Source organism: Microcaecilia unicolor, chromosome 5 (assembly GCF_901765095.1).
Source record: "Microcaecilia unicolor chromosome 5, aMicUni1.1, whole genome shotgun sequence".
NCBI lineage: Eukaryota > Metazoa > Chordata > Amphibia > Gymnophiona > Siphonopidae > Microcaecilia > Microcaecilia unicolor.
Genome location: NC_044035.1, coordinates 85385151 through 85397543, shown reverse-complemented (window position 1 = coordinate 85397543; position 12393 = coordinate 85385151).

Sequence of the window (12393 nt, the reverse complement as noted above, 5' to 3'; positions counted from 1 at the left end):
GTGTGCTAGCTCCAGCCCCTGGCCAGAAAAAAAAAAAACAAAACATAACTTCACAGTTCAGTCTCCGCTCACTCTCAGGCCATTCTTATCACACACCTCAATTCCAGTCCACTTACAGTCAAGCTGGGATGGGTCAATGGTCTGGAATAGTGATCCAGGGGTTTGGGAGACACTTTTTCCAGTTCTGGGTTCTACTCAGCTGTTCAGTCCAGGAACCACGCAGCACTCCAGAAGGCTTAGTAACAAACTCAACTTTTATTGTAACTTCCACAACAAGCAGATTGCAACTTCAATAATTCTTCACCACAGTCAATTTTGTAAACTCTTATTTAAAACAGTCTCAAACTGGGGAACACCTATACCACTTTTTTCACAGGTGTATTTACAGGGGATTTTTAGTCAGGGTTATTTACATATTAACAAGCACTCCTGTCCATGCCTATCCTGAAAGCCAGATGTAACCTCAGGGGCTGTTCTTCCACTGAATCACTCCACTAGCAGCAGCACAGTCCCTTATGGCTGTCTTCCTTCCAAGGGTGTACCTCACAGGATGCACCCTAGCCTTGAGCAGGCTTCTTCCTGCCCTAAACCCTGCATACGAGTCAGACTCCCCAATCTGCCTGAAGCTCTGGCTCCTTCACCAGTTACATAAGAACAGCCTTACTGGGTTAGACTAATGGTTATTGTGAGTAGGAGAATTATTGCTCCTTAATTTCAGCCCAGGCTTAAGATGGCACTTCAAGATCCCCCCTTTTCCTTCTTCAGGTCACTTGGCAGGGGCTTGCAGGCAACCAAAGACCCTTTCCTGCTCTTCTTCTCCCTTTTTATTTCCTCATAACTCCTCCCAGAACTTTCACGCTACCCAACAAGGGTACTATAGTTCTGCATCTATTCCATATACCCTCCCCATGGGCTGGGCTTCTTTCCACCCTGGGACCTCTCAGTCACTCCCCTCAGTGACTCTATTATTATTATTATTTATTACATTTGTACCCCACGCTTTCCCACACATGGCAGGCTCAATGCGGCTTACATAGTAACAATATAAAGAATTACAACATTGAATCTAATCTATTGAATCTATACGCTAGGAATCCCCAACCTAACAACTTATATTAGTTTAAGAAAAATATGTCTTAAATAAAATTAATATCCCTCTTCCCTTAATCTTACATTTTCTCTCAAATCTTAACCAAATATGATAATTTTTAAATATTTTCAGTTCTTACAGCCTCACACACAAAAACGCTCAACCTCCTTCCCCTTGTGATCTCCATAATCTTCCCCATAAAAAGATCCTTATGTGACCTTGCCCAATCAGATTCTTGCTCTCATAACATTGAAACTGAAGCGTCACTGAAACATACATAAAACCACAGCTTTATAAATAAATAAATTTTGTGTTCGTTTTTAATCCCAGATAATGTTACTAGGAGGTTCTAATGAGAACAACACAAAAATCCCAACCTTTAAAGTTCAAATTCACTGTATATGGGTGACAAATATTTATCAACTTTTTGAGCACAGACACAGCACCAAAAAGGTCACAGTGCACATCTGCCACATCTTTTTTTTAATGCAAAAGTTTTTATTAAAGGATGAAACCCAAAATACAATCAGGAACAAGACAAAACGGAAATGTCACTATGCAATATATCTTGCTAGGCAGTCTAAACTTCAAATCATAACTCTTTGGCATGATGCTATTACCCATATTCAAAGCAAGATGCGGAGGCATATTTTCAAAGCACTTAGACTTACAAACTTCTATAGTAACCTATGGAACTTTGAAAGTCTAACTGCTTTCAAAATGTGCCCCTATATAGTCGTCTTCTTCTTACTGTTACATGAAATAATTTAAATGTTCTTAATATCCATTAAAAATGTTACAAAATTGTCACAGTCCTAATATGATATTTAAGAACAAAGAGCAGGGATATTTTAAGAGCACTCGCTAATATTTCTCCACCACTTACCTATAAGGTAAGAATGATTTACAATTGCAAGAATACAAAGGAATTAAATGCTATATTTCTGTAATTTCACTAGCATGTACTGCAAGATTTAAAATTATGTGCTCAGAGCATGGCACTAAGCAGGGCTGTGCCTAGGGTCTCTGGTGCCCCCCTGCAGATATCAGTTGGTGCCCCCCCCCCCCCCGCCCCGTGTGGCACAAGATGCAAAGGAAATAGGAGTTGAAAGATGGAGTGCATCTTTGTGGGATTGCTCAACAAATAGAGGGTTTACAACCACTTAGCTTTTCGTGCTTTCATGTTTACGAAATTAGTAATTAAATCTTTGATATCTAAATGGGCACATATATCATTCTCAATAGCAATCATGATCGCTCATCACTTGCCACACTGACAGGAATTGTCAGCAGTATTCTTAGAAACAAATTGCTATACATTGCAAATAAGATAGCAGATGTAAATTTTCAAAGTGGACATATTCCAAACACTAAAATGAAAATAAAATTATTTTTTTCTACCTTTGTTGTCTGGTGACTTTCTTTTTCTGATCATGCTGGCCCAGTATGATCTGCTGCTATCTGTCCTCTTAACTCCGTTTCCAGGGCTTCCTTTCCATTCCTCCTTTCTTCTTCATTTCTTGCTCTATATCCATAAGTAAAAGCTGGGTCCTCCGCAGACTTGACTGTCCAGTGGATCCAGCTTCTGCCTATTTTCTCCATCCATGTGCAGTTTCTCTCTCTCTTCCTTTTCCCTCATCTCATCTCCTTCCTCTCTCTTTCCTCCCTCCATCCATGCCCAGCATTTCTTCTCTCTCCCTTCCCCTCGATCCATGTGCATCTCCTTCCTCTGTCCTTCCCTCCCCTCCATCCATGTCCAACAATTCTCCTCTCTCCCCTCCATGTCCAGCAATTTCTCCTCTCCCTGGGCCCTGACCTCCCATCCATGTCCATCCATGTCCCTCTCTGCCCTTCCCTCCTCCATCATCTCCAGCAATTCTCCTCTGTCCCCTCCCCTCCATGTCCAGCAATTTCTCCTCTCTCCCTGGGCCCTGTCCTCCCATCCATGTCCATCCTTGTCCCTCTCTGCCCTTCCCTCCTCCATCCATATCCAGCAATTCTCCTCTCTCCCCTCCCCTCCATTTCCAGCAATTTCTTCTCTCCCTGGGCCCTGCCCTCTCCTCCATGTCCCTCTCTGCCCTTCCCTCCTCCATCCATACCCAGCAATTCTCCTCTCTCCCCTCCCCTCCATGTCCAGCAATTTCTCCTCTCTCCCTGGGCCCTGTTCTCCCATCCATGTCCATCCTTGTCCCTCTCTGCCCTTCCCTCCTCCACCCATATCCAGCAATTCTCCTCTCTCCCCTCCCCTCCATTTCCATCAATTTCTCCTCTCCTTGGACCCTGCCCTCCCATCCATGTCCATCCATGTCCCTCTCTGCCCTTCCCTCCTCCATCCATATCCAGCAATTCTCTCTCTCCCCTCCATATCCAGCAATTTCTCCTCTCCCTGGACCCTGCCCTCCCATCCATGTCCATCCTTGTCCTCTCTGCCCTCCTCCATCCAAATCCAGCAATTCTCCTCTCTCCCTCCCCTCCATTTCCAGCAATTTCTCCTCTCCCTGGGCCCTGCCCTCCCATCCATGTCCCTCTCTGCCCTTTCCTTACCTCAGCTCCACGCCGCCCTGGGGGCTTTAAATCCTTTTCCTCCGACGGTTGCAGCAGCTGAGCAGCATCAGTGAAAGCGCTGCCGATGTCTCCAGCCTTCCCTTCACGCTCGCTCGTTCGGTCCCTCAGTGTTCCGCCCTCGTAAGGAAATGACGTCAGAAGAAGGTGGGACACTGAGGGAACAAATGAGCAGGGAAGGCTGGAGACGTCGGCAGCGCTTTCACTGACACTGCTCAGCTGCTGCAACTGTCGGAGGTAAAAGATTTAAAGCCCCCAGGGCGGAGCGGAGCTGTGGTAAGCGGCGAGGGTAAGCACCGCGGCGGCACCCTCCAGAAGTTGGCGCCCCCCTGCGGTGCTTACCCCACTTACCCTGTTGGCACGGCCTTGGCACTAAGTTTTAAGAGTGTCCATGCGCTATCAGTATAAATTTAAAAGATACCATATGCTCAGAACACAAAGAGACTATATTTTTAGCTTCAAAAGGGTTTATTCAAAATACAAATATTGAAGCGAGAGATAGCTTCAAGGATTGTTACAGAGAATTTGTGCATAAAACAAAGCAACAGGTTCAAATCAAAGGTTTTTAGGTTGACTTAGAGGGCATAATTGAACAAAAACGCCTATCTCCATGGCGTTTATCTCCGAGAACGGGTCCGTGAAGGGGCGGACCGAACTATATTTTCGAAAAAAAATAGACGCCCCATGTTTTATTCAACAATGTGTGAGCTGGGCGTTTTTGTTTTTTCAGCGATAATGGAAAATGAAAGCGCCCAGCTCAAAAACAGATAAATCCAAGACATTTATTCGTGGGAGGGGCCAGGATTCGTAGTGTACTGGTCCCCCTCACATGCCAGGACATCAACCGGGCAACCCTAGGGGGCACTTTTACAAAACCAACAAAACAGGTAAAAGAGCTCCCAGGTGCATAGCACCCTTCCCTTGTGTGTTGAGCCCCCCAATCCCCCTCAAAACCCACTGCCCACAAGTCTACACCATTACTATAGCCCTAAGGGGTGAAGGGGGGCACCTACATGTGGGTACAGTGGGTTTGGGGGGTTGGACGACTAATAAGCATTAAGCAGCACATTGTAAAAGGTAGGGGGGATGGGCCTGGGTCCACCTGCCTGAAGTCCACTGCACCCCCTAACAACTCCTCCAGTGACCTGCATACTGCTGCCAGGGAGCTGGGTATAGACATTTGAGGGTGAAATAAAAATTTGTGAAACATCATTTTTTTGTGGTGGGAGGGGGTTAGTGACCACTGGGGGAGTCAGGGGAGGTCATCCCCGATTCCCTCCAGTGGTCATCTGGTCATTAGGGCACTTTTTGGGGCCTTATTCGTGAAAAAACAGGGTCCAGGAAAGTGTCCTAAATTCTAGCTAAAAACGCATACTTTGTTCCCAATATCAGTGAAATGCGCCCATCTTTGTTCGGCAGATAACCACGCCCCAGTTCCGCCTTCGCCACACCTCTGACACGCCCCCCATCAACTTTGTCCGCATCCACGATGGAGTGCAGTTGAAAACGTCCAAAAATCGGCTTCGATTATACCGCTTTATTCGGTTTGTGAGATAAACGTCCATCTCCCGATTTAGGTCGTGAACTTGGGCGTTTTTCTCGTTCGATTATAAGCAGGTTTACAGTCCTTGTTACAAGCATGCTGTGGTCCAGCAGATTGATGAGCACATGGTTGCAGGGATGTCTTCCCAGCAGGGAGACAAGCTACAGGTTCCCAGAGCAGCAGATCCCAAGAAAGAGGCAGGTCCCAAGAGACGAGCTGGGCTATTTCCAGGCTTTTTATAGTTAGCAGAGAAGCATGGTGGGTGCATGTCCTGGATCATTTGCTTCCTGGTTTGCACTGGATATTTTGCAAGGCATTATGGTTATCGTAGTCTGTTACATGATCACATTATAAGTCTTTCCTTTCTGCACATGTCTTGGCGTCTTCATGTCTGATAGCTGATGGGAGGGGGCAGATATACATATCTGAGGCAATTAACAAGCAAATGCCTTGTTTATGGTTTTTCCTTTGTTTTCAGTATCTGGATTTACACTTTTCCAGACTCTCTGTCTGCTGGTGGAGATGTCTTGATGAGCCTTCAGGTGCCCACCTTAGTCATGCTTTTGTTACCAGTCCTTCAAGTGGGAGGGGGAGAGGAAGTTTGAAGACTTCTGAAGTAGTGCCTTTGTCCTTTTAAATGTTCCCAAAGGGAGGGGTAAGAGGGGCTTGAACTGAAAGCCAGTTTCTGCTGCAGTTTCAATAAGTCTTTTAAAATTGTATTTTATATTCTTATATATTTGTATCTGATCCAACACAACATCATGCTACATATATTTTCAATAATCCTGACAATTAAACTGATACCATTACATTATCCCCCCAGAAACTTTCCCTCCCCTAATTAACACTTCCCGTGGAATTAATCCTCCCCCCTCCCCACCCTCCCTGAGGACAGTAGGATGGAAAACTGAGGACATTTCAAACAGCAAGTATTGTTGTGGCACCCCAGTTCGCCATTTCACAAAGGGGTCCCATGTTCCTGCAAAGTGCTGTCAGTTTATTCATACAGCAGACAAAGTCCATTTTAGCTATTAAAAGTTAATGTGTAGGGGTCTATGGTGTGTTTCCAGAGAGATGCCAAAGCTAAGCGGAGCTGCCATCATGACATTAAAAGCTAGTTTACAATATTTCCTTGGTAGATCCGCAGTTTTAATATGCAGAAGTCCACATCCCATGTTGCCTCGATTGGTACACCCAAAATATCTTGAAGAAGTTCAAAAAACCATTATCCAAAAGGTCTGTGCTTGGGGGCAGTCTCACTAGCTATATACAAAAGTCCCTCGTAAGCGACAATTACGCCAACATTGACCAGAAGAGGAGGGATATATTTTATGTAAACGTTGCTGGGGGCGAGATACCACATATATAGCATTTTATACCCATTTTCTACCATATTACTTCCTATAGAAACCTTAAGCAACCTGCAATATATTTGTTCCCGTTTTTGTTTGGGGTAATCTCGCCCTAAGGCACGTTCCCATTTCTGGACATATTTAATGGGGGGGGGGGCAACTTGTTGGAGCAAGGCTCAATAGAATCTGGAGATACTCCCCCTGCCACTACCCCCCTGCATTGCCCTTTCCATCAGTGTAGTGTCCTGGCTGAGATGTCTTAGTGCTCGTCGGTTGTATGAAATTAGATATTTGTCTATATTGATAGAAATCTTCCTTATGCACCCCAAAGTTTTCTTCTAGGGCTGAAAAGAGAACCACCTGCCCTTCTTCAACTATCTGGCCCAACTGGGATAAACCAGAGTCGGCCCAGAGGGTATAGCGAATATCTGATCTACCCGGCTCAAAACCCTCCACTACCCAGACCGGTGTAGTTTAGAAATAGGACCTCCCAGGAAAAAGCGCTTTCTAGTGCACAACAAAATCCAGATAGGTACAGCAATGATGGAGTTAACCCGCCTTACATAGCACCCGTAACTCATCCATAGATAACAAGGGATCCAAGCCAAAGGTCTCTCTCCCAGCATGTGTTGTTCCATCTGTACCCAACTCTTATGAGCGTCCCTCTGCCAGGGCTACCATGTATTTCATTTGAGCTGCTAAGTAGTAACTTGAAAGTAACTGCCATCCCTCCATTAGCCTTCAACTAAAACATCACAGATCTTGGGACTTTAGGTGGCTTGCGTCACCAGATATATTGGAAACGTTTTCGATGCAGTTTCCTAAAAAGTACATCTGGGAGAGTGATAGGGAGCGCTGTAAACAGGTATAAGAGTTTGGGCAAACACCATCATTTTGATCGCTTGAACCCTCTCCAACCAGGAAACACGAAGGGAGGCCCATCTATCTAGGTCTTCCCATAGTGTTTGTAACAGCGGTGGATAATTGGCTGCATAGAGATTCCCCTTCTTGGCCATGAGCTGGACCCCTAGATATTCAAAGATTCTCCCACCCACCCAAAGGGGTAGTGGGCACGAATCCAATCTGAGGACTCTTTCCCTAGGGAAATATTTAGAATTCTGATTTAATTAAATTATATTGATTTTAAACCCAGAGACCCTTCCATAAGCGACTAGGACCTCCATCACCCCTGCGAGCGATACTTGGGGATCGATAGGGTAAGGAGAATATCATCAGCAAATAATAACACTTTGGTGTTGCATCCTCCTCCTTGGATACCTCTTTATATCTACTCTAGTTCTAATCAGCTCAGCTAGTGGTTCCATAGCCAAAGCAAACAGTAAAGGTGACAGGGCACGTCCCTGATGGGTGCCTCGAAAAAGCCTCAAAGCTATTTCCATAGGCCCCATTAATTTGCAGAGTGGATAAGGGTTTAGTGTATAAGAGTTTTACCCAGGTTGGAAACGGACCCGTTATCCCCACTTGGTTAAGGGTTTTAGATAAGAAATCCCATGAGACCCTATCAAATGCTTTTTCAGCATCGATTCCCAGTACCAGTGCAGGAACATGTTGTTTGCAGGATAAGGACAGCACATGTAACACTCGTCTGATGTTATCGAAAGTTTGGTGACCCATTATAAAAGCCGTTTGGTTGTCCTGAATTAATCTGGGCATGTAGGACTGGAGGCGCGTGGCTAATATTTTATAAAAATCTTGTAATCTGTACCTAACAATGCAATAGGGAGTAAGAACCACAGCAGGAGGGGTTCTTGCCAGGCTTCAAGATCAGTGACACTCCAGCCAGTCGCCATGAACAAGGAAGCATACCATCTTGATGAAAGCTATTGAACAATCTTGTCAGCGGGGCGCACCAATAGGTGCGAAAACATTTATAGAACCATTGGAAAAGCCATCTAAGCCTGGAGCCTTACCAGTGGATAGTGACCTAATAGCATTAAAGTCTCCTCCTCTGTAATAGGTTCTGAAAGATGAGAGGCCTCCCTCTACGTTAAACTATGAAGCTGCACTTGGGCCAGATATTGGTCTACCTCCTGTTGTGCTGGACTGGACTCCGGGGTGTGGAGATCCCTATAGAATTGAGGTAAAGACAGAACTGATGTGTGGGGAATCCCTATGCTCAACACCCGCCAGATCCGGGATAACTGGAATAAAGTTTCTTATCTGTCTCGTTTTAAGTTGTAAGCTAATAGCCTTCCTGCCCGGTTATCCATTTCAAAATATTCTGCTGCAGAGTTGCAGGCATTCGGCTATATCTTCCAAGTCTAATTCTTGAATAGAATTGCGTATAGATTCCAGCTTGGCCAATATAGTCTTGTTCCCTCTACCCTGCTTATGCTGCTGGTCAAGAATTCCCAATCTTTTGGTTAACTCTGCGTGCTTTTGGGCTCTTGCTTTCGCCTATAGACTCCCAATGAGATCACCTGCCCCCCGAATGACAAACTTCAACCCTCCCAGACAGCTTCTGGAGAAATCTCAGGCAAGTCATTGAAGGTAATACACTCTTTAATAGCTGTTTCTATTTGGGCAACATTCTGAGGATCTCCGAGAGGTCCATCATTAAACCTCCAATATCGCTGGCCAAAGCAGTCAAAGGACTCTGACAGCGAGATCCAGGCTGGTGCGTGGTTGGACCATAGACAAGGTTCAATGCAATCTAGTGATGAGTGAGGCACCTATCAACCCAAAAGCCAATGCGGGAATGGGACTCCTGGTCTCCTGAATAGCAAGTATAATCACGTGTCGTGGGATTAAGGTGCCTCCAGGGATCTATCAGATTCAAATTAGTAAACAGCTTTTTCAGTTACCTCCTATCTGCATGACCATAGTGAATCCCACCAGCTGAATTATTTATAAATGGGTCAGGAGTCAGGTTGAAATCGCCCCCCTATGAGCAACTGGCTCTCCAAATAGGAACCTAATAATTTCTCAATTTCCAGGTAAAAACTCTTTTGTTCTGAATTCGGTGCATAGATGTTGACCAAGGTGTAGAGAGACTTACCCAAGAGGACTTTCAGAAGAATATACCTCCCAGATTTCTCTCGCACCTCTGGATTAAGGGAACGTGCAATAATGATCCCCACTCCGTTAGTTCTGGCATTAGATCTATTTGATGCCATAAATATATGGGGTTACTTTTTATGGCATAATAGGTATTCAGGTTTCAACCGAAGGTGCGTTTCCTAAATGAACCCAACTCCTGCCTGTAATCGTTCAGCCTCTTTAAATAACAGCTGACACTTGCAGGGAGTATTAAGTCCACGCACATTCAAGGTGAAAAGAACCAGCTGATTAACTGATAAGGACATAACAAAAAAACTACTAATGTTGCAAGAACTGTAATTCCAAAGTCAGAAACCTATCCTCCTATCGCCCCAGCATACCTCCCCCCCGAGAATAGAAAACATAGAAATAGCTCTATCCCCATACCCCAACCCATCCCTCCCATCTCCCCCACTCTCACAGCTATCCCTTATACCTAACCCTCCAACCATTCCCCTAACTCCCAATCCAACAAAAGGGCTCAGCATAATCGGGCCTTACAAGAGAATACAGCTTACAAGGTCTTTTCCCTCCCCTCATTACAGACAAGTCGCAAGTTCTCCAGCAGGAATATCCCACAAACAAACAATCGGTATTCCCGTTTGCATTGCTAAGATCATACAGAGAAAATCACAGAGAGCAACTTCACACAAGTATATAGGTGAAAATTGGTACCGATAGCCATCAAAGATGGAGCACAGAGACAGTCAAGTGGGGCTATCTGAGGTAGCCACAGAACCTCGCTGTAGTTGCCCCAATGACACCTTTGGCCCGAGGCACCCATTTTGTCACTCCCTGAGTTTCCATGATCTGCTCCTCCATAGTGCCTTTAGTATGGTCTGGGCCACGTGTAGTGTGGTAACTGTATGGAGTTGATTTTGTATCGCAAACGATAGGCCAAAGGGATATAGTCACCTATACCGAATATTATGGGAGGCAAGGCATCTCATCACTTTGCAAAAGTCTCTGCGCCTGCGCAATGTAATAGGTGAATTATCTGCAAAGATTTCTACTTTGGCATTGTCCCAAGTGATATGACCCACTTGTCTAGTAGCTCGAAGGACATGCTCATTTATTGGGTGGCGGAGGAAGTAAGCCACAATATCCAGTGGGCAATTCGCTGGTTCTGGGCCGAGGGTCCTATGCACATGTTCATAATCTATCGCCGGTAGTTCAGCCCCGGGGTTGGCTGCGCGCAGAAACTGATGGCAGATTTTTTTGCATTAGAACTTCCACAGATTGATCTCCTTGTGCCTCAGGTATGCCCCAAGCATGTAAGTTATTACGCCTGGCTCTATTCTCACCATCTTCCAGCTTAGCCAGACGGTCCTCCTGTTTAGTTTCCAAATCAGTACAGCGTTTCTTCAGAGATAAGATGTCGCCATCATAGTCTATAACTCGCTCCTCAAATTCGAGACGCTGGACCATACCCTCAATGGATTTGCGTATACCCTTGACATCATTATGCAACTCCTGTTGTATCGCAATGATAGTGGATTTTAAATCCGCCATCGGCTGTGCATATTATAGCAGATTACAGGTGACGTCACTTCCTCCACCTACATCTACCACCTCACCCCAACATATATATTTTTGCTGGCCAGATCTCTTCCTCTCTTTTAAACATACTTTTATTTACATCAGGTGTCCCTGTCGGTGTCCATGGAAGGCGCAAATGTTCACGCCGTCTTCAGGCTCCTGCAGGCCCTTCCCCCCCCCCCCCCCACACTCCCATTCTGCTCGGAGGCATTGTTGCCTGCATTTTGGCTCAGTTCCATGCATGCACTAACACGTACAAGTGTTATTCGCAGCTCTTTAATGCTGCCATTGATATGGGTACAGCCAGACCTCCCAGGAACTTAAATAATTTAGTTTCAGGACCCCCAAAGGTTAAAAAAAACAACCCCCCCCCCCCCCCAAGTTTAGCCTCTGGTTACATTACATTCTCCTACACTATTTGCAACCTGGGTGTAGCGATGGACAAAACATACAATTATGCTATATGGGATGGAAAGGAGAGGGAATTGGGACCAACTAATAAGAATGTAAGGAATGAATGCATTAGCCATGGCTTAGGTGAATGAGAAATGGGAAAGATGAATAGAAGGGAATTGGAAGAAAAAAAATAATTCCCCCACACCTCTAGACTGCAGGGCCAGCTTAACTATTAGGCATACAGGGAAGAAAGTGGAGAGATTTAGAAACAAGGAAAAGAGGCCAGCCAGCCAGCCAGCCAAAGAGTAAAAAAAGAAACAAAGAGTAAAAACAGGGCAAAGGCATGAGAAAAGTTTTAAAAACTTGGCTGTTTCAGCAATGTTTTAATTAATTTTTGTAGAACCTGTGCTTTTGGATTGTAGGCAATATTGTTATATACTACCTATTACCAATGTATTTTGTTTGTAAACCACTTTAACACCATGTACAAAGTGGTATATAAAGTAATAAATGCAATCCAAAATGAAAAACCATATCCATAAACTGTTACTTTTTCAAATGTAAAAAAAGTGATTTCTACGTATATACTAAATTATTTAACAGTCTGTTATTGAGCTAGACATGGAAGCCACTGCTTGCCTCGGGATTGGTAGCATGAAATGTTGATACTAATTGGGTTTCTGCCAGGTACTTGTGACCTGGCCACTCACAGTTGGATACAATATATAGTTCTTAGGTACCCAACTAAATTCCAATAGACCAATTCTTCAATCAGAAAATTTCACGTATATATTCTTCAAATTAACACCTTTCACATTTACTTTCTTTAACTTTTTATATAGTGATCTCAG